Source organism: Lepidochelys kempii, chromosome 9, assembly GCF_965140265.1.
Source record: "Lepidochelys kempii isolate rLepKem1 chromosome 9, rLepKem1.hap2, whole genome shotgun sequence".
Lineage (NCBI taxonomy): Eukaryota > Metazoa > Chordata > Testudines > Cheloniidae > Lepidochelys > Lepidochelys kempii.
The window spans coordinates 97,439,603-97,462,761 of NC_133264.1; the positions used below are offsets into that span (position 1 = coordinate 97,439,603).

General features: G+C 42.0%; 1 pseudogene; it reads right to left on the reverse strand.

Annotated features, from left to right (window-relative positions):
- Positions 1–4,161: 4,161 nt before the first annotated feature.
- The window catches only part of LOC140916831 (transmembrane 9 superfamily member 2-like), a 40,797-nt pseudogene continuing 21,799 nt past the window's right edge, over positions 4,162–23,159 (reverse strand).

The following is a 23,159-nucleotide window of genomic DNA, read 5'->3' on the forward strand; positions in this document are numbered from 1 at the left end:
GTGACAATGCAGACTCTAGTAGGGGTTACTAATGAGGAGATTCAATGTTCTCAGAAGACAAACTACAGTTGTGAGACAAGAGGGAGACCGAGGAATCCAGCAGGTGGCAGTAGACTCTACGGCAATGGCGACTGTGTCTATGATGTAAATGGACTCTTACTGCCAACTTTTAATGATTTTCAATTTCTGGTTTCTAAGAGATTCTACAAAGATCTTAAATTTATGAACAATACCTCAGCAGTGTTCGTTGGCTCTGATCAGTGATGTACAGGAAATACATGATGTCATATTCACTTGCACTATAGTGTGCAATCCTAGGAAACCTCCACTCCCGCACCTAGGGACAGCTGACACTTTGACTGCTGTTTGTGGAAGTCATGGGTTTTGATTTGATTTGAAATCCAGTGATGTTGAAGACCTTTTTCTCCCCTCCCCTGCTAAGATCTCTTTTAAAAAAAGAGAGAGAGAGAGAGAGAGAGAGAGAGAGAGAGAGAGACAAACTACACACAGCGTTTCCATGTTCAAGAAGGCTGTATCCATTTTAGCGAACAAAGATGCTTGGAAAAGCGCACAGCAAGTCATTTCTCTTGCACTAGATACACGGTTAATAATTGCAGGACAGGAAGAGAGTTAGAAGTAATTAACCTCCTGCTGCTGGCCACCAGTTTTGCTGAAGATTGATATTAACTATGATGTCCATCCAGCTATCCTAGGTATTTATATACGCCCCAGAACTTTAGGATCTGAGCACCTCCCAGTCGTCAATGTATTTATCCTCATACACCCCTGGGGAAAGGGAAGTGCTATTAGTCCCATTTTATAGAGGAGAAACTGAGGCACAGACTTGCTGAAGGACACAGAGGAAGCCTGTGGCAGAGCAGGAATTTGAACCCAGTTTCCCCTAAACCTCAAAGAAACCCTTGGTGTCTGACTCAAACTGCTTCCTGGTTCATGTGGAGTGCACCCCTATGAGCAGGTTGGGCACAGGATACACAGAATACTTTGTCTGCCTTTTCTTGGATAAACTAAACACCTTGAGCTTCTTAAGTCTCTTCCTGTAAAGCAGGTTTTTCAGACCTTGTATCATTCTTGTAGCCGTCTTCTGAACCCCTTCCAATTTTTCAACATCTTTTCAAATGTGGACACCAGAACTGGACAGTATCCAGTAATGGTTTCACAGATGTCATATGCAGAATGCCACCTCTCTGTGCCTACTGGATATTCACCTCCTTGTGCATCCAAGAATGGCAATAGTCATCTTGGCTAGCATCGCACTGGGAGCTTATATTCAATTGACCCTCCTAAGTCTTGATCAGTGTCACTGTATTCCAGGATATAGTGTGTCGTCCGTCCCCCCGCATCTTGTAAGTGATATATAGTGCAGTTGGGCTCGAGCCTTGGCGCTTATGGTGCAGTTGGTTGTTACATTTCTGAGCTGGGTCTCAGTAGGAACCAGGCCAAGTTAATGGAAACACTACTGTTGTTAGCGAGAAGAAATTATCTTATTTGGGATAAAAACATAGTAAGGTTCAGAATCAAAGCTCAAAGTCAATGGGAGTCTCTCTCTCTTCATTGCAGTGGGTTTAGGATCAGGCCCTAGTAGGATGGGATTAAAGACACAGGAGCTGAGGCAACTCCAAAATATTCCATGCAATCGGAGATGTGTCTCTGCACTAGTCCTCTCTGTAAGAGGCTGAACCAACATCGAACCCCTTCAACCCCATTGCCGAGTACATCTGAACCTCCCTTACCTGTTTCTGGTGTACGCAAGACCCTATTTGCCTGAGCATAACAGGGGTCACAGAATTTATCCAGATAAATGGGGTACAGACAAAATATGTCAGGCATCATAACCCAGTTTCAAACAAGAGGTTCACATAAGAGGGGTTTGGATAAACAAGGCTCTGCTCTTCTCACTTGCTTCCTGGTACATAGCAAAAGTTGCCACAACTGCCTGACAAAGTGGGGAAAGGCAGATTTGGCCTGATTGTCAAAGGAGCTTTGGCTGGCTGCAGAACGCAGAAGAGAGGCTTCACCAGCTCCTAAGGAGAGCACAGTGTGTGCAACACCATTCCCAGGAGTTAATAGCCAGCCGAAGAAGTGAAGATTTGGAAGCTATGAGACCTCCCACCTCTGTCTCCAGAGCTTCTGTACAGTGCAGCATCCTCTGGCTTCCTCCTTTCCATCCCTTGGCTTAATACTGCAGTCAGTCCTTTCTCATATCAAACACCTGCCAGCTTCAAAGGGTATTTTGCCTATGTAATAACTGTTATGCTTATAAGAAGCAAAAGAATCTTTTAAAGGGGATAAGGCAATATGCCACGTTTATTAAGAGTATGATTTAAGCATTAAAATCAGCATATGCTTCCATTCACACACACGCATCCCAAAAGGTTCTGCAGCTGGATTTTATAATTACCAGTCCTTAGTGTTGCTCAGTCAGTTCCAGTGGCCAGCTGAAACTGCACACGAGGGAAGGGAGCTGGGCCTCTGTCGAACATGTTCGAAGCTCCGATATTGATGCAGAATGAACCCAAAGTCCCATGGCAATACACCCTTCTTTTATAGTAATAAGTTCCCATACAAGTCTATAACCAGAGTTGTTAGTCAAGGTTGCTCCCAATCAAGTTGTTACTGGGAGTATCTGCAGCTGTTTCTTATCTTGTTCCTCTGGCTCCACTCTTTATCTTGTCCTTGGGGCGTATGCCTTTGCTTTAGGATCGTCAATCTGCCACCCGAGGGATTCCTCTCGATTTCTCCACTCCCCTCCCGACCATCTGGCCCATCAGCACTGGTCTCTGTTAGCATGCCATACATTCTTCACTCACACACAAAACAGTAAATAATTTCAAAAGCAAGAATGATAGCCATAACACTTCTATCCTTCTAAAAACACTGAATAACACATAAAGCAAAAGATAAAACCAAAACAATTTCTTCTTACTAATTCAAGACTAACAAAATAAGCAAATGGAGTACAATTTACTCAAGACAATTTCTCCCCATTAGGCGTTTGGCTTAACTATGGGACTGAGTCCCCGTTTAGTGCAGGGGGCAGGATATCTCTGATCACAGAGACACTGGTATGCCATATGAACAAAGAAAAAAAAAGAAAAAAGCATAGTAAGTGGAGTTAAATTTCTAGAGAAAAAGGGCTCAGATGACAATGCTGCAAATCCCAGCTTTAAAAAGATTTGTATTAACAACATCATTTGCTCTTTCACACACAGCAGCACTGAAAATGTTTTAAACATTTCCCTCTTCATGGCTTCAACAGCTTCCTCTGGCAACGAGTTCCAGTTTGATCATACACTGTGTGAAAAAAAGATTTCCTTTAATTTCACTGAACATTCCTTTGTTCTTCAAGTGTCACCAGCATGAACGTAACAACCGAGCTCGTCTCTGCAATTATTTCCTGTTCACTTCCAGATACAATTGGAGGTGTTTGTAATCTCCTTTAAAGCTCTAGCGTGGGATCTGGTTAGAAGAGAGAATGCCTCTCATCCTCTAATCCAAAGCAGCAGTTAGGCTCCACGTGCTATTGCTCCCTACATTTGAACACTCCATAACTAGCAGTATAGCCCAGAAATAAGGGAATCATCCTTTTGGCAGCCCATTTGACAAAGTAAATAAATGAAACGTATGCTTAGGAGTGGTGACATACTTGACAAGTCAGCCAGAGTTGTGCTTTGTTTTTCTTAAAAAAAAAAAAAAAAAGTGTTGATATCCTTAACAAAATTCTACATTACACTAAATGCATGTTCCTTTGTACGATGATAAACGAGTTTTAAAGGTGCACAATACTATGTACAATCAGTTTTAAGTTAAAAAAAGTTTCAAATTTTTACATAGTATTTACTGGACGGTCCTATGCTTTGATGGTACAATTGCTAAGAGTAAAAAGAAAAGTACCAAAAATAACAAGAAATCTCATCTGGAAATTATATAATGTACTATTTTAAAAAATGGTTTCATTGCATCATTCATTAGTTTCTCCAGATACAGTATTTTTAAAAAGTCATTAGAATGGATAAACATTTTCAGGGACAGTATGACTGGTGTAAACGTTTTCCCAAGCTGCTATTTCCATCTATATAGCCTGTATTTTGTGCCATACAGGTTGCAGTTCAGCTTTTACGTTTTAAAATAACTGAAGTAGGTTTCTCAATACAGGGTAAAAATATATCACAGCAAGGGTGATAAGATCCAAAGACACTTTGAAATTCTTCAGTCCACTTTCACAACACTGTAAATCTTACTAACAAACCAGAAGCAGGCAAAAAATCCAATCGTCCTTAACACAAGAAGAGTGTTAAAATAGTTAGTTTATCTTCCATACATGCTCTTGGAGCAAGTCTAATAACAGGCAAATCCCAGCAGGCCAAAATATCCCATTATCCTCCAGTTACCTATCCAGAAATAAAAGTGCACTTTTTAACTTTTAACAATGGACATTTACCCTGGGCTACTAAATTATCAATTTCAAAGCTAAAAGATTTTTTAGGAGTTGCTTGTATGATGTGCCCCTAAAAAACTGAACACAGTTACAAAATTACATAAATCTGTCATTAGCAGCCACATGGATACTCTAAAACAACTAGTAGTTAACTTCCTCAACTGTATGCTACACTTACAATGTATACATATGCAAAAGCCTTGTCCAGCTCAAATTATACACTGTCTTTAGGTCATACACTACTGCAAGGCCATGTGGTCTACTGCCGTGGTTTTCAAACCATGGGTCACGACTGGAAGGGAACTGGGTCGCGGAATGGAAGGGACTGGGTCGTGGCGGCTCTGGTCAGCACCGCCAACCAGGCCGTTAAAAGTCCCGTCGGCGGTGCTGCCCGGCTAAGGCAAGCTAGTCCCTACCTGTTCCGACACTGCACTACGCCCCGGAAGCGGCCAGCAGCAGGTCTGGCTCCTAGGCAGGGGGGCCACGGGGCTCCGCGCACTGTCCCCGCCCCAAGCACCTGTGGACGAGAGCTGCACGGCGCTCCTTGTGTGCCTCAGTCTAGGAGCTGGACCTGCTGCTGGCTGCTTCCAGGGCACAGCGCAGTCTGCGATGCCTGGACAGGCAGGAAGCCTTCCTCTGCACCCCAGCTGTGCTGCTGACTGGGAGCTGCATGAGGTAAGCCCGCACCCCAACCCCAGCTCTGATGATCATAGTGGTCCGTTCTGCTCTATAAGCAAGGGTTGAGTAGCCTGCAGAAGTTACTGAAGATTTAAGGCAGGAGTAACCATTGCATGGCAAGATGACTGGAAAAAGGCTAATGTAGTGCCAATCTTTAAAAAAGGGAAGAAGGAAGATCCTGGGAACTACAGGCCAGTCAGCCTCACCTCAGTCCCTGGAAAAATCATGGAGCAGGTCCTCAAAGAATCAATCCTGAAGCACTTGCATGAGAGGAAAGTGATCAGGAACAGCCAGCATGGATTCACCAAGGGAAGGTCATGCCTGACTAATCTAATCGCCTTTTATGATGAGATTACTGGTTCTGTGGATGAAGGGAAAGCAGTGGATGTATTGTTTCTTGACTTTAGCAAAGCTTTTGACACGGTCTCCCATAGTATTCTTGTCAGCAAGTTAAGGAAGTATGGGCTGGATGAATGCACTATAAGGTGGGTAGAAAGCTGGCTAAATTGTCGGGCTCAACGGGTAGTGATCAATGGCTCCATGTCTAGTTGGCAGCCGGTATCAAGTGGAGTGCCCCAAGGGTCGGTCCTGGGGCCGGTTTTATTCAATATCTTCATAAATGATCTGGAGGATGGTGTGGATTGCACTCTCAGCAAATTTGCGGATGATACTAAACTGGGAGGAGTGGTAGATACGCTGGAGGGGAGGGATAGGATACAGAAGGACCTAGACCAATTGGAAGATTGGGCCAAAAGGAATCTGATGAGGTTCAATAAGGATAAGTGCAGGGTCCTGCACTTAGGACGGAAGAACCCAATGCACAGCTACAGACTAGGGACCGAATGGCTAGGCAGCAGTTCTGCAGAAAAGGACCTAGGGGTGACAGTGGACGAGAAGCTGGATATGAGTCAGCAGTGTGCCCTTGTTGCCAAGAAGGCCAATGGCATTTTGGGATGTATAAGTAGGGGCATAGCGAGCAGATCGAGGGACGTGATCGTTCCCCTCTATTCGACATTGGTGAGGCCTCATCTGGAGTACTGTGTCCAGTTTTGGGCCCCACACTACAAGAAGGATGTGGATAAATTGGAGAGAGTCCAGCGAAGGGCAACAAAAATGATTAGGGGACTGGAACACATGAGTTATGAGGAGAGGCTGAGGGAGCTGGGATTGTTTAGCCTGCAGAAGAGAAGAATGAGGGGGGATTTGATAGCTGCTTTCAACTACCTGAAAGGGGGTTCCAAAGAGGATGGCTCTAGACTGTTCTCAGTGGTAGCAGATGACAGAACGAGGAGTAATGGTCTCAAGTTGCAGTGGGGGAGGTTTAGATTGGATATTAGGAAAAAATTTTTCACTAAGAGGGTGGTGAAACACTGGAATGCGTTACCTAGGGAGGTGGTAGAATCTCCTTCCTTAGAGGTTTTTAAGGTCAGGCTTGACAAAGCCCTGGCTGGGATGATTTAACTGGGAATTGGTCCTGCTTTGAGCAGGGGGTTGGACTAGATGACCTTCTGGGGTCCCTTCCAACCCTGATATTCTATGATTCTAAGAAGGTGGAGAACAACATACGGCAGAGGAAGAGACTGGCCCAGGGCCAGAGTATTTTCTCTTTTTACTGTAAAGAGCAAAGTTGCAGCTGCCTCACCCACTATCACTGTGATGGAGTGACTGGAAAGGAGGGAAGACTATGCTTCCTTTTCAGTTACTGGGGTCACGTGCAATATGTCCCAAATATCCTCCCCATTAACTCAATTGAGACTCGGGGTGAATATAATGTTTCTCTCAAATTCCTGCACCAATTTCAAAGGCAAACTTTATGAAATAAATAAGTTGCCCTTCTAACAACCTTGCATTCAAGGAGATTCAATATTAAACCTCAAAACCCCTCCAGGACATAGCTATTATTATAAGCACTTTGCACATTGGTTAACTGAGGCACAGACATTAAACTAGATGTCACAATTAACACCCTCCCAATGGTAGGAAAAATCAGTGTTAGCTAAACAAGTTTTTAAAAAGACAGCGACGTGCAACACTCCTATAAAGATTCACTGCACCCTTAGGAGACATACCCAGTCCACTCCATCAGAGGCTTTTTATAAACATAGCTATTGCAATAGGCACTTTGCACATTGGTTAACTGAGGCACAGATATTAACTAGTTGCCACAATTAATACCCTGCTAACAGTAGAGAAATCAGTGCTGGCTGAACAAGTTTTTAAAAAGACAGCAACATGCTGTGTTTTACTACAACAGTCCTATAAAAGATTCACTGCACCCTTGGGAGACATACCATCAGAGGCTTTTATAAACATAACTATGGAAAATAGAACATGTTCAATATCAGCTCTATTATTCACTATCACAAGGCAAATCAATGAAAGGGAATCTCAGGTTCTTTGTTAGACTATTTTACCTTTTGCATATTTATTGAATTAGCTTTTCTGTCTTTCTACCCACTTGCTGACCAGACTTTCGCAAGTGATAAATGAGGAGCCTTTCTTCAGATGCTTCCTATTATATACCTGCTAGTTCTTGTGATACTTCATTTTGCCACGTATATTTCTAGTAAAGGGCTTTTTGACAACCTACTATTAGGTGCTGTAGATTACCCTTTTCCTCCAGATTTACAGTTATCATAGTCCGAAACAGTGGGTTTGATAGGAACTCATACACCAACCACAAAAGGAATTTACATCACTAAGGCTTGACATCACTAAAGCTATATCTACATTATGCACTTTTTAGCAACACAGCTGTGCTGCTAAAAGGCACACAGTGTAGCCACTCTTTGTCAGCAGGAGAGAGCTCTCCCACAGACAAAAAATAAATCCACCCCCAAGGAGACACGATAGCTTCACACCGGTGCTTTTTGGTGGTAAAAGTTTTGTCATTTGGGGGTGTGTGTGTTTTTTTCACACCCCTGAACAACAAAAGTTTTACTGACAAAAGTGCAGTGTAGACAAAGTCTATGTCTATTTTATAGTTGATTCTCCAACTCCTTCCCATTGTGTCCAATATGCCCGTATTTGCATTGTTACAACCTCTCCTCCCCTAGCTGGTAGCTTCTTTCAGTGTTCCTCTGTATCCCACCTTCTTATGTTTGTAAGATAGAAGGCTCAAAGCAGGCTGTGTCTCTTAAAAACCTCCTCCTTAGACCTTGTCTATACCACAAAGTTTTGTTGGCAAAAGTTGTCTTTTACTGACAAAACAGGCGAGGTATACACACACAACGCTACTTTTGGCGGCAAAACTCTGCTGTTTTGCTGACAAAATAAAACCATCTCAATGAGAGGCATAAAGCTTTTTGTGGGAAAGTTAAAGTGACAAAGCGTCAGTGTAGCCACTGCTGTTTGTCGACATAACTGGCTTCCACCGGTATCCCACAATGCCTGCCGTGACCGCTCTGCTCACTGTTTTGATCACTAGTCTGCTGCCCTGCAGGCATGTGCTCGTCCCCTTTTAAAGCTCTGAGAAGTATCTGACAGCTGAGCCTGCTGCTGTGTTTGGGGAACAAAGAGCAAATCATTAAGGTGGAATGCTCCTGTTGTGTCCTGCGCTAGGAACACAGCGCCAGGCAGACTGCTGCTGTGGGGAGTGGGGAGCAGGAGGGGACAACTGCTGTGCTTTCACATTCCTCAGCAGGGAGAGCTCACAGAGCAGCTCAGGATGCCGCTCCTGGCAGCCGAGGAGGCTGTGGGAGAACTCAGAGGGAACTCACAGAGCCACAGGCAGGCTGGCAGAGCGGGCTGCTTCGGGACAGACTGCTGTGCGGAGCAGAGCCAGGGGGGTGTCCCCCTCCCCCTGCCACAGGATAGGTCGGTCAGCCTGCTGTCTTCCCCACCCCAGACACACCACTCTCCTCTCCCTCCCCCACACATACTTTAGTTGAAAAAGTGGCTGACAATCTACTAGGATGCCCCTGGAAGGATGGAATTGAGAACCCTGCATCATGTGACGCTGTACCTGCCCCATGAGACATTGCAAACCCTTCCCAAAGCACCCTGCGGCCAGTTGCACAGTGGGATAGTTACCCACAGTGCACTGCTCTCTGTGTTGATTCAAGAGCTGCTGGTGTGGATGCACTCCACAGACACAAGGAGCATAGTGTGGACATGCAACAGCGGTTTTAATTAAAGCGGCATAACTGTTGCTGGCAAAAGTTTGTCGGGTAGACTAGGTTTTATTGAAGTGCTGTTTTTCCTGTATGTTTCACATATTAGGTATCTTAAAATAAACCAGCTTTCCTGTAATAGAAATTCAATATTTTAAAGAGAAAGCGCTCAAATTTTAGCACAAGGTTTAAGATTTTTCCACTGCAGTTCTATGAACATGCAATTGCAAGTATGTACAAGCTTATTACAGAAATAGACTCTATATAAACACACCCACGCACTGACCCTTGTTACTCTGGACCTTCCCTGCGCACCACTTTCCCCTCAAAGGAGGACTTCATTCAAAATACAAAATTACCAAAGCCATTCCCAGTGAACAAGGACTATTTAATCTATAATCAGGTTTTTCTCATGTACATTGATAGAATCACTTGCCAACTTCCCTCTCCAAAATCTGCTCAACAAATCAAAGAGAAAATATTCTCTTTCTTGGAGATTTTGCCAATTTAGATAGTAGAAGACAACCAGATTTACTATGACATTAGCCGCTAAATCTGAGATGCATACTAGTAAATGCATAAAATGGAGGCAAGTGCCAGATACCACCTGTTACCTGTCAGATGTGGCTCTTAGACATAAAACTGCTAGACACCTCATTTGGATTTTGTCCAGTAGCCTATATAACTACTTTCATCGTCAATACACAAAATCTCCCCTACCAATATTATAATGGCACATCTGTAGTTAAGAGTTCAGTCACCGTTTCCATTATAAACCCCAGCATGCACCGTAATTCCTCCATCCAAACAAAAATTTCTTAAGGATTTAGAATGTGAATGGTTGTACTGGAAAGACTTCACAGGTGATGTAACTCTGTGGCTTCCATTATTTCACTAATAAATAGTCCCTGGTTGATAGCTATCAAGTCTGCTGCAAACATCAAAGATGAGAGTAGTCTGAAAGGAGCTACCATGGTCTCCCTTTAAGCATCCTTGCTTGCAGATTTATGATGAGTGAATTATAGCGTATCAGTTGAAAAATTCAATGAAGCAATCTTTTAAATATTCCCAAGGGTTTTTTAAACCTGTAGGTTAAACATTTATCTGACAGACTAACAGCTCCCGTGGCTGAGTTCAGCACATTGCTTGTTTTCAGTAGTTTGATATTACACAGTTAATTTAAGATTACACAAAGCCAACATTACCTGACAGTTGGATTAAATTATTGTTCATGAGTAAACTCTATGTTTGCAGAGCTCCTATAACTCACTTAAAAACCTCTCATAAAAGCTGCCTACTTCTTCCAGGTTCCAACAACAAGACCACCTCTGGGGAAGGGAGTATTTCTTCCCCAACCTGGTTCACAGCTTTATCGCTATCTGAAAGGCTGTCACTTGACTTTTCTATTCTGCTTGTAAAGTCATTTATTTTCTATTGCCTTTGCAAAATTTTTAAGTAAACTAACGTATTTCACTTCAACCCTGTATTGTGAAGGCCACTGCACTAAGCTGCTATGTATGAATGACTGACTGAGCAGAGTGGGCCTAATTCTTCCCTGTCCGGCACCTGGTGTAGGAATTTACAGAAGTGATAAATGGGTATAAATTGTTAGAATTGCTTATGTGGGACACCATCCTAATCCGTGATATTTGGCACTGACCAACCAGTTAAGAGTAAAATACAAACCAAGTAATACCTGGGTGAGGTGAATACAAGTAAAGGAAACAGTTATTTTAAAGGTTTCAAAGTAGCAGCCATGTTAGTCTGTATTTGCAAAAAGAAAAGGAGTACTTGAGGCACCTTAGAAACTAACCAATTTATTTGAGCATGAGCTTTCGTGAGCTACAGCTCACTTAATTGGATGCATTCAGTGGCTATTTTAAAGGCTGCAGCTATAGCTATATCATTTACTTCAGTGTGTTGGACAAGAAGACTGGGATATTCAGAGGCTCCCAAAGGAGTTAGGTGCCTGACTGCCATTGTTCGAAATGTTATCAGTTAGCTTGGCACACTGGTGAGACACTGATGCCAGACAAGTCAAGGCTGGCATTTTCAGATTCTCTTCCCTCTGAGCACCTCTCTCATGAAAGCCAGTCTTGAAATACAAGCACACAGCTGATACAGTTTCTCTCAACTGAAATCTTGCCTCCATTGCCAGCCTTTGTTGCTTTACTTAAAATAGCATTCCAATAAACATCTGAACCAGCTTGTTAAACAGGACACCCTTTCCTGTTTAACAATCCAGGAAGTTTTTGGAAAGCGTAGGGGACAATTTCCTGGCGCAAGTGCTAGAGGAGCCAACTAGGGGGGGCGCTTTTCTTGACCTGCTGCTCACAAACCGGGTAGAATTAGTGGGGGAAGCAAAAGTGGATGGGAATCTGGGAGGCAGTGACCATGAGTTGGTTGAGTTCAGGATCCTGATGCAGGGAAGAAAGGTAAGCAGCAGGATACGGACCCTGGACTTCAGGAAAGCAGACTTCGACTCCCTCAGGGAACGGATGGCCAGGATCCCCTGGGGGACTAACTTGAAGGGGAAAGGAGTCCAGGAGAGCTGGCTGTATTTCAAGGAATCCCTGTTGAGGTTACAGGGACAAACCATCCCGATGAGTCGAAAGAATAGTAAATATGGCAGGCGACCAGCTTGGCTTAATGGTGAAATCCTAGCGGAACTTAAACATAAAAAAGAAGCTTACAAGAAGTGGAAGGTTGGACATATGACCAGGGAAGAGTATAAAAATATTGCTCGGGCATGTAGGAATGTTATCAGGAGGGCCAAATCGCACCTGGAGCTGCAGCTAGCCAGAGATGTCAAGAGTAACAAGAAGGGTTTCTTCAGGTATGTTGGCAACAAGAAGAAAGCCAAGGAATGTGTGGGCCCCTTACTGAATGAGGGAGGCAACCTAGTGACAGAGGATGTGGAAAAAGCTAATGTACTCAATGCTTTTTTTGCCTCTGTTTTCACTAACAAGGTCAGCTCCCAGACTGCTGCGCTGGGCATCACAAAATGCGGAAGAGATGGCCAGCCCTCTGTGGAGATAGAGGCGGTTAGGGACTATTTAGAAAAGCTGGACGTGCACAAGTCCATGGGGCCGGACGAGTTGCATCCGAGAGTGCTGAAGGAATTGGCGGCTGTGATTGCAGAGCCACTGGCCATTATCTTTGAAAACTCATGGCGAACCGGGGAAGTCCCGGATGACTGGAAAAAGGCTAATGTAGTGCCAATCTTTAAAAAAGGGAAGAAGGAAGATCCTGGGAACTACAGGCCAGTCAGCCTCACCTCAGTCCCTGGAAAAATCATGGAGCAGGTCCTCAAAGAATCAATCCTGAAGCACTTGCATGAGAGGAAAGTGATCAGGAACAGCCAGCATGGATTCACCAAGGGAAGGTCATGCCTGACTAATCTAATCGCCTTTTACGATGAGATTACTGGTTCTGTGGATGAAGGGAAAGCAGTGGATGTATTGTTTCTTGACTTTAGCAAAGCTTTTGACACGGTCTCCCATAGTATTCTTGTCAGCAAGTTAAGGAAGTATGGGCTGGATGAATGCACTATAAGGTGGGTAGAAAGCTGGCTAGATTGTCGGGCTCAACGGGTAGTGATCAATGGCTCCATGTCTAGTTGGCAGCCGGTATCAAGTGGAGTGCCCCAAGGGTCGGTCCTGGGGCCGGTTTTATTCAATATCTTCATAAATGATCTGGAGGATGCTGTGGATTGCACTCTCAGCAAATTTGCGGATGATACTAAACTGGGAGGAGTGGTAGATACGCTGGAGGGGAGGGATAGGATACAGAAGGACCTAGACCAATTGGAAGATTGGGCCAAAAGGAATCTGATGAGGTTCAATAAGGATAAGTGCAGGGTCCTGCACTTAGGACGGAAGAACCCAATGCACAGCTACAGACTAGGGACCGAATGGCTAGGCAGCAGTTCTGCGGAAAAGGACCTAGGGGTGACAGTGGACGAGAAGCTGGATATGAGTCAGCAGTGTGCCCTTGTTGCCAAGAAGGCCAATGGCATTTTGGGATGTATAAGTAGGGGCATAGCGAGCAGATCGAGGGACGTGATCGTTCCCCTCTATTCGACATTGGTGAGGCCTCATCTGGAGTACTGTGTCCAGTTTTGGGCCCCACACTTCAAGAAGGATGTGGATAAATTGGAGAGAGTCCAGCGAAGGGCAACAAAAATGATTAGGGGACTGGAACACATGAGTTTATGAGGAGAGGCTGAGGGAGCTGGGATTGTTTAGCCTGCAGAAGAGAAGAATGAGGGGGGATTTGATAGCTGCTTTCAACTACCTGAAAGGGGGTTCCAAAGAGGATGGCTCTAGACTGTTCTCAGTGGTAGCAGATGATAGAACGAGGAGTAATGGTCTCAAGTTGCAGTGGGGGAGGTTTAGATTGGATATTAGGAAAAACTTTTTCACTAAGAGGGTGGTGAAACACTGGAATGCGTTACCTAGGGAGGTGGTTGAATCTCCTTCCTTAGAGGTTTTTAAGGTCAGGCTTGACAAAGCCCTGGCTGGGATGATTTAACTGGGAATTGGTCCTGCTTTGAGCAGGGGGTTGGACTAGATGACCTTCTGGGGTCCCTTCCAACCCTGATATTCTATGATTCTATGATTCTATGATTCCTGCAGAAGGGACACTATTAGATTTCTAATTAGCTTACTAAAATTGATACCAGGCATGTATACTTATAACAGGATGCCCAATTCAAAAACATGTCTATGTTTACCAAAAAAACAACTAGGTTATTTGTTTATAAGTGGTATAATTTGTTACCATTCAAAGCTACTTCAGTTTCTTTCACAAAGCATGGTAAAAAGCAAAATCAGAATTTTCTGAAAGAATCTGTACAGTCTACTGATTCAAGTTACATATTCATATGACTGGCTATTTAGTTATCAGAGTGCAAGAAGGCTTTCAATCTCAAGTGAAATATTGGATGGAACACAGAACAGGAAAACCCCCAAACTCTTCTCATTGTGGATTCTATTTACTGTGGATGTTAATCAGTTTATTCCAATAAACATCACTGATTCAGAGAGGAAATATAAGTTACAGTACTCTCTGAAAAATTTTCTGTTATCTCTCTACTATTATTCCACAATAGGGATAGGGATACAACTTTGATATACACTTCTCTTTGCCCCATAATATTGTGAAAAATCCAAATCCCTACACACACTCCCCTGACAGCCCTATAAGGCCTTGATTTGTTCTAGAATCAAGCATTACCACTGCAGCTTTTTATATTTTTTATTTTCGTTTAAGTGATCCCAAGCTGCCTGCAAACTTACAAAGATATGAATATGGATTTGGGTGGACATGCATTTAAGAAATTACTTTTTTTTGGTAGAGCTATCTTCAAAGGGATGTCCTTCACAATTACTTTAAGATTCTAACTTTCCGTGATAAGCCCTTAGAGCTCATCCATAGAAATGAAAGCATCAGCTCACTGCAAACCATTATGTATCTTCTATCTGATTCTACAGAAGTGTAAATGTAAGCTTGTTTTTTATGATAGTTATTTAAAATTCATGAAACTGATAGTCAAGATGTTACTGAATGTGTCAAGTAACATCCCTACCCCAAGAGGCAAAATATGACCAATATACCAGAAAGAGCTGACAATTCAGCTCGCTTGATTTTTTGTCCTCGGCTTCTGAATACTTTAGGCAGTAATACATAATAGCACTTAGCAACAGTTTTCTTTTGGTGTATTTGGAAAGAATACCATGAGCTAACATTTAACTGGGTAACATCAAGTTATTAGTAAACAATTTCTTTAATTTCACTTCAATATTAAAAACAGAATTACTGCACCAAATAATGCCAAAACACTTCAAAGCAGACTGTCCTATTCCACCTCAGCTTTTCCAGCTTTACTGTTTAATGAAGAAAAAACATTCAGAGCACGAACAGAATGTAAGAAAGCAAATAGAAGAGCACTCTGTACTTGGCTGATACTTTTTATATATCTTAAAAGCTTTTTATGTAGCTTTTGAAATCATACTGGTTTCAATCACTACACAGTGGTGGATGCTTCAGAATCTCAGATTCTAAACACAGTCTACCCAGAAGATCAAAACTCAGTTTTGAACATGGCATTAACTCACAAGTGAAAGTGATGTTCAAAAATAGAGGTCACTGTAAAGCAACATGCTTTGACTAAACACAACCATTTTTTGTCCCCAAGCATAAAATCCACATAATCATAACTATCACCAGTTAAAATAGTGTCTGTTTTGATGTACACAATAATTGTTAGATTTGGCCAGCTTGATTATATATTGGTGACAGTCATTGTTTTAAATATTCACAAGTATTTGTTCAGCTTCAGCATTCAGCTCCTACTTGGCTATTCACTGTGATTTCTTTTGTGGAGACCAAAATATCACACTATGTTGCCATATATGAGCTGTTAATGATGACTTTTATATTGGATTTCAGCTACTGTGATTTAAAAATATAGTAAAACAAGATACCTATTGCTGACATAACTGGAATAGGTCAAGGTCCCACTCCTTCAAATAGTTATGCACGTGAGCAGATGTACTCACATGAGTAATTCATTAACTCATGTCAGTAACTTTACTCACATTCAGAAGTGTTGGCAGGATTGGGCCCTTCTTACAGTTTAATTTACAAATTGGATGCTACTAAGGAAAAGTAATGATAAAGCAAACAAAACTCCTATAACCTTGGTTGGATTGTCTTGGTATAGTAGTTTACTATCCACCCAAAGCACAGATTGTTAAACTAATTAGAGAGGATAAACTAACATTCTGTTTTGAATGTTATCAACGACTCAACTCTGAATTGCTAATTCATGGGAAATTACCATGTACAGAATTTAGAAAACAGTCACTTCCTAAAATAATATGACTGCACAGTGATTTCTTCATGAAATGGTTATAGAAAGCAGTGCCACTATTAATGTGGTTTATAAAAGTTAACACATGAAAACAACAGAATTACATATTATTGTACTTTTTCAGGTATCCCCATCAACGACTCCAGAATCAGCACATCTGAAGCTCTTAGTACCATTTCAGCAGCTGCCATGGCAACTTAAATCATCATTTTATAGGTAAAAAGAATATTTTTAATTCTACCAATTTACGTCTCCTAAATTGAAATTGGCAGAGTAGCAACTAACCTATACACACATTAACATATTGCTTTAATTTAAAAATAATTAAAACATTTTTAACTATAGATTTCTTTTTTGTAAATTACAGAGGACATCTGGAGCTTCTCTGTTTTGCCAGGATTTAAGCAGCAGTTTAACTGGCAACATGCCACATTCCATGTTTGCTTTCTAATAATTTAAAATTGGAAGAATTAAATCCTTCTCAATTGCAATTTTAAGAGACTCTAAACTGCAGATACAATCCACAGTCTTTCCCCTACTCCCAATGAAAAGGGAAGAAGAGACAGACTTCAGCAGGGTGTAAATAATGAGAAAGAAGAAACATAGCAGATACATGGCAGCTAACATCATTAAACATAACGTACACAGAGTATTTGGCTCACTTTGCTCAGAAACGCATACACTAATGCTCCTTGCTAATTCTAGCAGGCACACTGCTGTTTTGTTACCTCAGGTGGTTATTCTATCAGTTTCAGATATAAAAAAGATCAGGCCCTCTTCCCCTCTCAGCTGCAGGGCTTAAATAGTAAGAAAAAGAAAAAAAACCCACCAACTTTTACAATGTCCAGGAAAATACAGAAGAAAAACTGCCTAGAGACAGTTGCTTGCAATTTGGCCATATATACCTAGTCCTACCTCAGTGCAAAAGACTGGTCTAAATGACCTATCAAGCTCCCTTCCACTCCTACATTTCTAGAATTCTAGATCTATGTTAAGCGAATATAAATATTTGCAGTGGTTTTCAATAAGCAGGTAGAAGTCTTTTAGAGGTAGCAATGAGTTATCTGTCAGTGTCTTGTAGCTCATCAATAACAGGATACTACAAATTAACATCACTAGTCACAGTTTAAAATAACCCTCTATATACAGAAGGCATTTTCCCAATAATTCTACCAGTCTCGTGCTTGATGATTTAAAGTGAAATGGCACATGTAAGATAGGACTGTGTGAACTCCACATCTTGCAGCACCAAGATAATGAAAGAGAATTAGAAAGATGTGAGCCTAAGCATGAACAAGATGCAATTTTCTGCAAACAAAACAAGTTCAAAAAAAGATCTTTTCCTCTTCAGTATGAAACTTTCTGGGCCAAATTTTCCAGGTCAGGCCCCAAAATTACTCTGGGAGCCACTTGCTTATGAATGTTAGGGTAATTCTGTAGTAGATCCCAGTTTGCATGAGTAATTTCAGAGGCCACATGTCATAAATATAAAGGGAAGGGTAAACACCTTTAAAATTCCTCCTGGCCAGAGGAAAAATCCTTTCACCTGTAAAGGGTTAAGAAGCTAGGATAACCTTGCTGGCACCTGACCACAATGACCAATGAGGAGACAAGATACTTTCAAAGTTGGAGGGGGGGAGAAACAAAGGGTCTGGGTCTGTCTGTGTGATGCTTTTGCCGGGGACAGAACAGGAATGGAGTCTTAGAACTTAGTAAGTAATCTAGCTAGATATGCATTAGATTCTGTTTGTTTAAATGGCTGAGAAAATAAGCTGTGCTGAACGGAATGGACATCCCTGTTTTTGTGTCTTTTTGTAACTTAAGGTTTTGCCTAGAGGGACTGTCTATGTTTTTAATCTAATTATCCTGTAAGGTATTTACCACCCTGATTTTACAGAGGTGATTCTTTTTTACTTTTTCTTCTTTTAAGAAACTGAATGCTTTCTTCATTGTTCTTAAGATCCAAAGGTTTGGGTCTGTGGTCACCTATGCAAATTGGTGAGGATTTTTATCAAACCTTCACCAGAAAAAAGGGGGTAAGATTTGGGAGGATTTTGGGGGAAAAGTCATTTCCAAACGAACTCTTTCCTAATAATAATAATACTGGTGTTAGACGTTTGGTGGTGGCAGCGAAAGTCCAAGGGCAAAAGGTAAAATGGTTTGTACCTTGGGGAAGTTTTAACCTAAGCTGGTAAAAGTAAGCTTAGGAGATTTTCATGCAGGTCCCCACATCTGTACCCTAGCGTTCAGAGTGGGGAAGGAACCTTGATACCACATTTCAAAGTATGGCTTTCTGTTTGGAAGTCTACGGCGTGTGAAGTTTTATCCCCCTGAATGTTCCTCTTGTTAAAATGGTGGCAACTCCTACCTGGCATCTCATTCTCCATTCATCACCATTTGCCTTTTCACCACTTTTCTTCAGGTTTCCTCAGAATAAAATTACAGAGGTCTTAATCATAGATCCAAGGATGGTAGCAGATCCAAAGTGAGCAAGCAAAAGTTCCTTCTCTCCAACAGCATTGAAGTTACCCTAGTAAGTAGCCAGGCTCCAAATCTACTTCTCTCCACAATTAGCATATGGCAAGCAACAAATAACAATGAGCTCAGATGAACTAATCTCGGCAAACATAGTGATACTAGAGAAGGTGGGGCAGGGCAGCAGCAGAGAAGAGACCGGTGATGTAAGCAACCCTGAGCAGCCAAAATATTTATTTTTAAATTTTTTACTTATGAACTGAATGTAAATGAGGATCTGCCAAGAAGAGATGGGGGAATCTAAGAAAGGACTTTTATTAGCCTATCTCTTGCTCCCAAGAATCTCCCCAGATTTGTGGCTTTTAAAAAAAATAATTGTGTGTGTCTTGAAATGGTGACGCATGACAAATAAGATGCTGAGTCTTCTCTTCTCTGTAGATGTATATATGCATGCTGTGTTATTATAAGACCCCATCACTGCAGTACCTGAGCACCTCATAATCTTTAATGTGTTTATCCTCACACACAGTTGTGAGGTAAAAAAGAGTTCTCTCCATATTACAGAGAGGGAACTGAGGCACAGAGACTTCGGGCTTGTCTACACTAATGGCTAAACTCAGCACTACTGCGATCGATTTAGTGGGTCTGGTGAAGACCTGCTAAGTCGGTGGGAGAGCGTCTCCTGTCGACACAGCGTGGTCTAGAAACTTCTGTAAGTCATGTCGACTTCAGTTATGAAACTTACATAACTGAGGTCAATTTACAGCTTTAGTGTAGATTGGCCCATAGTAAATTGTCCAAGGAAGTCTGTGGCACAGCTGGGAATAGAACCCACGTCTCTGAAGTCCTAGACTTGCAACCTAACCACTGAGCCATCCTGCCTTTCTAAATTCTGAAAGTTACAGCCACAGTCACAAGAGGCCAGATTTAGACCCTTCTCTTGAACAAATGAGGAAGCCTGAAGTGAATAGCCCCCTAGAAGTCTCCATAGCAAGCACCCATTGAACATGAGTGCAGAAGGAGGTTTCTTGGATTAGCCAGGTGCTTGCTGACTCACTGCAGTACTAAAGACCTTTCTGCTGAACCTGGACCTCACAACCCTAGCCTTTTCTGTGGGGCTGGGGAAAAGAGCTGATGGTGTGATCAATAAAATTCACACATTCTTCATTTTTCATACTCTACCAGAAAGCTAAGGTCTGATTCTGGAAAAAATCCTGTTCCTCACATTATGCTCCAAGTTTAATTACATCAGAAGATATGAGAAAAGTACATTCTAGTAGACCACAGTCCTGCCTGCATCTCAACAGTACAACACTGGAAGTGTCCTCACGCTGTCTGTTTAACAATGTGCTGCAGTACCCCACTTGCTTCATTTCAATAGGTTCAGAACTCCCAAGACATGTAACTCCCCCCCAAACTTTTTTTTTTTGAGTCAGTGTAGGGCAAGTTTTGTTCAACACATTCCTAACCCCTCTTTTCTTCTTTGCATCTGCAAGTTGCGCAACATCGCATCTGCTTTACTATCTGGCATTTCAAGTGTCTGACTGCTCTAGGTATTCGCTTTCTATCACATACTCAATACCAGTTCACTACCATGTGAATATTTGGACATCTTGCATTCATTATCAAGTTAAATAAATTGAAAATAAAAATTTCCAGTCCCTATACACTGCATGTGACATTTGCAATTTAAAGCCTTTACATTTAGTAATAGTTATATTTAGCATTTAGATCACTTTACATTTTCAAAACCTTTTACAAATATTATCTGTTGTAAGGATTAATTAGATAAGTGTTAGCCCCATTTTACACACTGTGAAAAGACATCAAGATGTTGAGTGACTTGCAACAGTTAGTGTCAGAGTGTCAGGATTAAATCTTCCAGTCCCACATTCATCCTTCTAGCAAAGACCATTCTCAGTTTTAGTCTCCGTTTCTTACCTTTCATTTACATTCATTATAGATATACGTGTGTGTGTGTGTGTGTGTGATCAGCAATCAGCATTCCTTTCATTTTGTGACTTCCTAAGTAATTTCCAATATAAAAGCTTTTCTGTCAAGGACACTTTGAAAATGTAAATCTATAATGTTCTTAGGTCACTGTTACACTACCATGCAATAATCAAGGAAACTCAACAAGTTAGAAAAGAATCGCTGCAAATTAGATTGTAGATCTTCAGGTCAGGAACAATAAGTTATCTGTACTGTTATGTCGCTAGCGTGCATATTTTTGGGTGCTGTAAAGTGAGTGAATAATGGTAGCAGCAGACTCAAACCATATTTAATATCAAAATTGCTGGTTTCTTCCAAGCAAGTGTTTCTCAACTTGACTCTGACTAGAATGATCAGAAAACAGCAACCCTGAAACCGTTGCATTGAATTTCACCGATAATGCTGCACTTACCTGTAAAAAGGAAAAATATCAAAACCATGATCCTAGTATACCCAAAGTATAAAATGGTACTAGCAGTTCCCATTATTTGGAGTTCAGAGAAGAAGTAATGAACCTCATAGATAAAAAGATAAACAGCTGTAAAGCTGCTCATTAAGAATGATCTCCACCACCAATGATAATCCTGAAAGAAATACTAAACCATTTCAGGAAAAAATTCAAGTACAAAACTAAAACTGCACTTTTATCATTTCAGAGCAAAGCATTATTTACAAGTCTATGAAAGATTAAATTAATTCTTGGCATATTTTTATACTCATACTCTTGCTTAAACTCCTTTTTATTAAAATTATGCTATTTCTTTCTCAAAATGAATTCTGTCAGGATGTTTAAACTATGAATGTGAAATTCTGTTATCCACGATCAAGACTTTATTTAGGGTTTTTCTGGTAACTGTAGAAACTGGGGAAACACAGCAAATATCTCTTCAGTCTACAAAGCCTCAGGAGAACGTGCTGGGGACTAAATTGTAATTTTTTGTTTTATTTTTTAGATTTTAAAAAGTTGCAGAATTATACATTTTCACAAGAAAACTAAGCTTGTATTTACATAGGGTAATGTGTTAGCAAGTAACTATTAATTTATTAAAACAATAATTTTACAGGAATGTAGCAGCTCTCATCCTCAAGGATCCCAAAGCACCTTGCAAATATGGTGCAAATATCCACTACAGAGATGTAGCCACAAGAGGCAACACAGTAGTAGTTTAACAGCACAGCACAACTAGAGTACTCAAAAATGGAAATGAACACAGTATGGCTGAGGACCAAATCTTCAAAAGACTGAAAAGACTGCCAACATACACACCCCTTGATGAAGGAAGGGACAGGTGCATACCTATGTTAGGTGGCAAACAAAGTTAAGCAAATTTGGTATTGAAGCTGCAGTATAACTAAGCCCTGGTCTACACTAGGACTTTAGGTCGAATTTAGCAGCATTAAATCGATGTAAACCTGCACCCGTCCACACAATGAAGCCCTTTATTTCGACTTAAAGGGCTCTTAAAATCGATTTCCTTACTCCACCCCTGACAAATGGATTAACGCTTAAATCGACCTTGCCGGCTCGAATTTGGGGTACTGTGGACACAATTCGATGGTATTGGCCTCCAGGAGCTATCCCAGAGTGCTCCATTGTGACCGCTCTGGACAGCACTCTCAACTCAGATGCACTGGCCAGGTAGACAGGAAAAGAACCGCAAACTTTTAAATCTCATTTCCTGTTTGGCCAGCGTGGCAAGCTGCAGGTGACCACGCAGAGCTCATCAGCACAGGTGACCATGATGGAGTCCCAGAATCGCAAAAGAGCTCCAGCATGGACCGAACGGGAGGTACGGGATCTGATCGCTGTTTGGGGAGAGGAATCCGTGCTATCAGAACTCCGTTCCAGTTTTCGAAATGCCAAAACCTTTGTCAAAATCTCCCAGGGCATGAAGGACAGAGGCCATAACAGGGACCCGAAGCAGTGCCGCGTGAAACTTAAGGAGCTGAGGCAAGCCTACCAGAAAACCAGAGAGGCGAACGGCCGCTCCGGGTCAGAGCCCCAATCATGCTGCTTCTATGATGAGCTGCATGCCATTTTAGGGGGTTCAGCCACCACTACCCCAGCCGTGCTGTTTGACTCCTTCAATGGAGATGGAGGCAATACGGAAGCAGGTTTTGGGGACGAAGAAGATGATGATGAGGTTGTAGATAGCTCACAGCAAGCAAGCGGAGAAACCGGTTTTCCCGACAGCCAGGAACTGTTTCTCACCCTGGACCTGGAGCCAGTACCCCCCGAACCCACCCAAGGCTGCCTCCTGTACCCAGCAGACGGAGAAGGGACCTCTGGTGAGTGTACCTTTTAAAATACTATACATGGTTTAAAAGCAAGCATGTGAAAGGATTACTTTGCCCTGGCATTCGCGGTTCTCCTAGATGTACTCCTAAAGCCTTTGCAAAAGGTTTCTGGGGAGGGCAGCCTTATTGCGTCCTTCATGGTAGGACACTTTACCACTCCAGGCCAGTAACACGTACTCAGGAATAACTGTAGAACAAAGCATTGCAGTGTATGTTTGCTGGCATTCAAACAACATCCGTTCTTTATCTCTCTGTGTTATCCTCAGGAGAG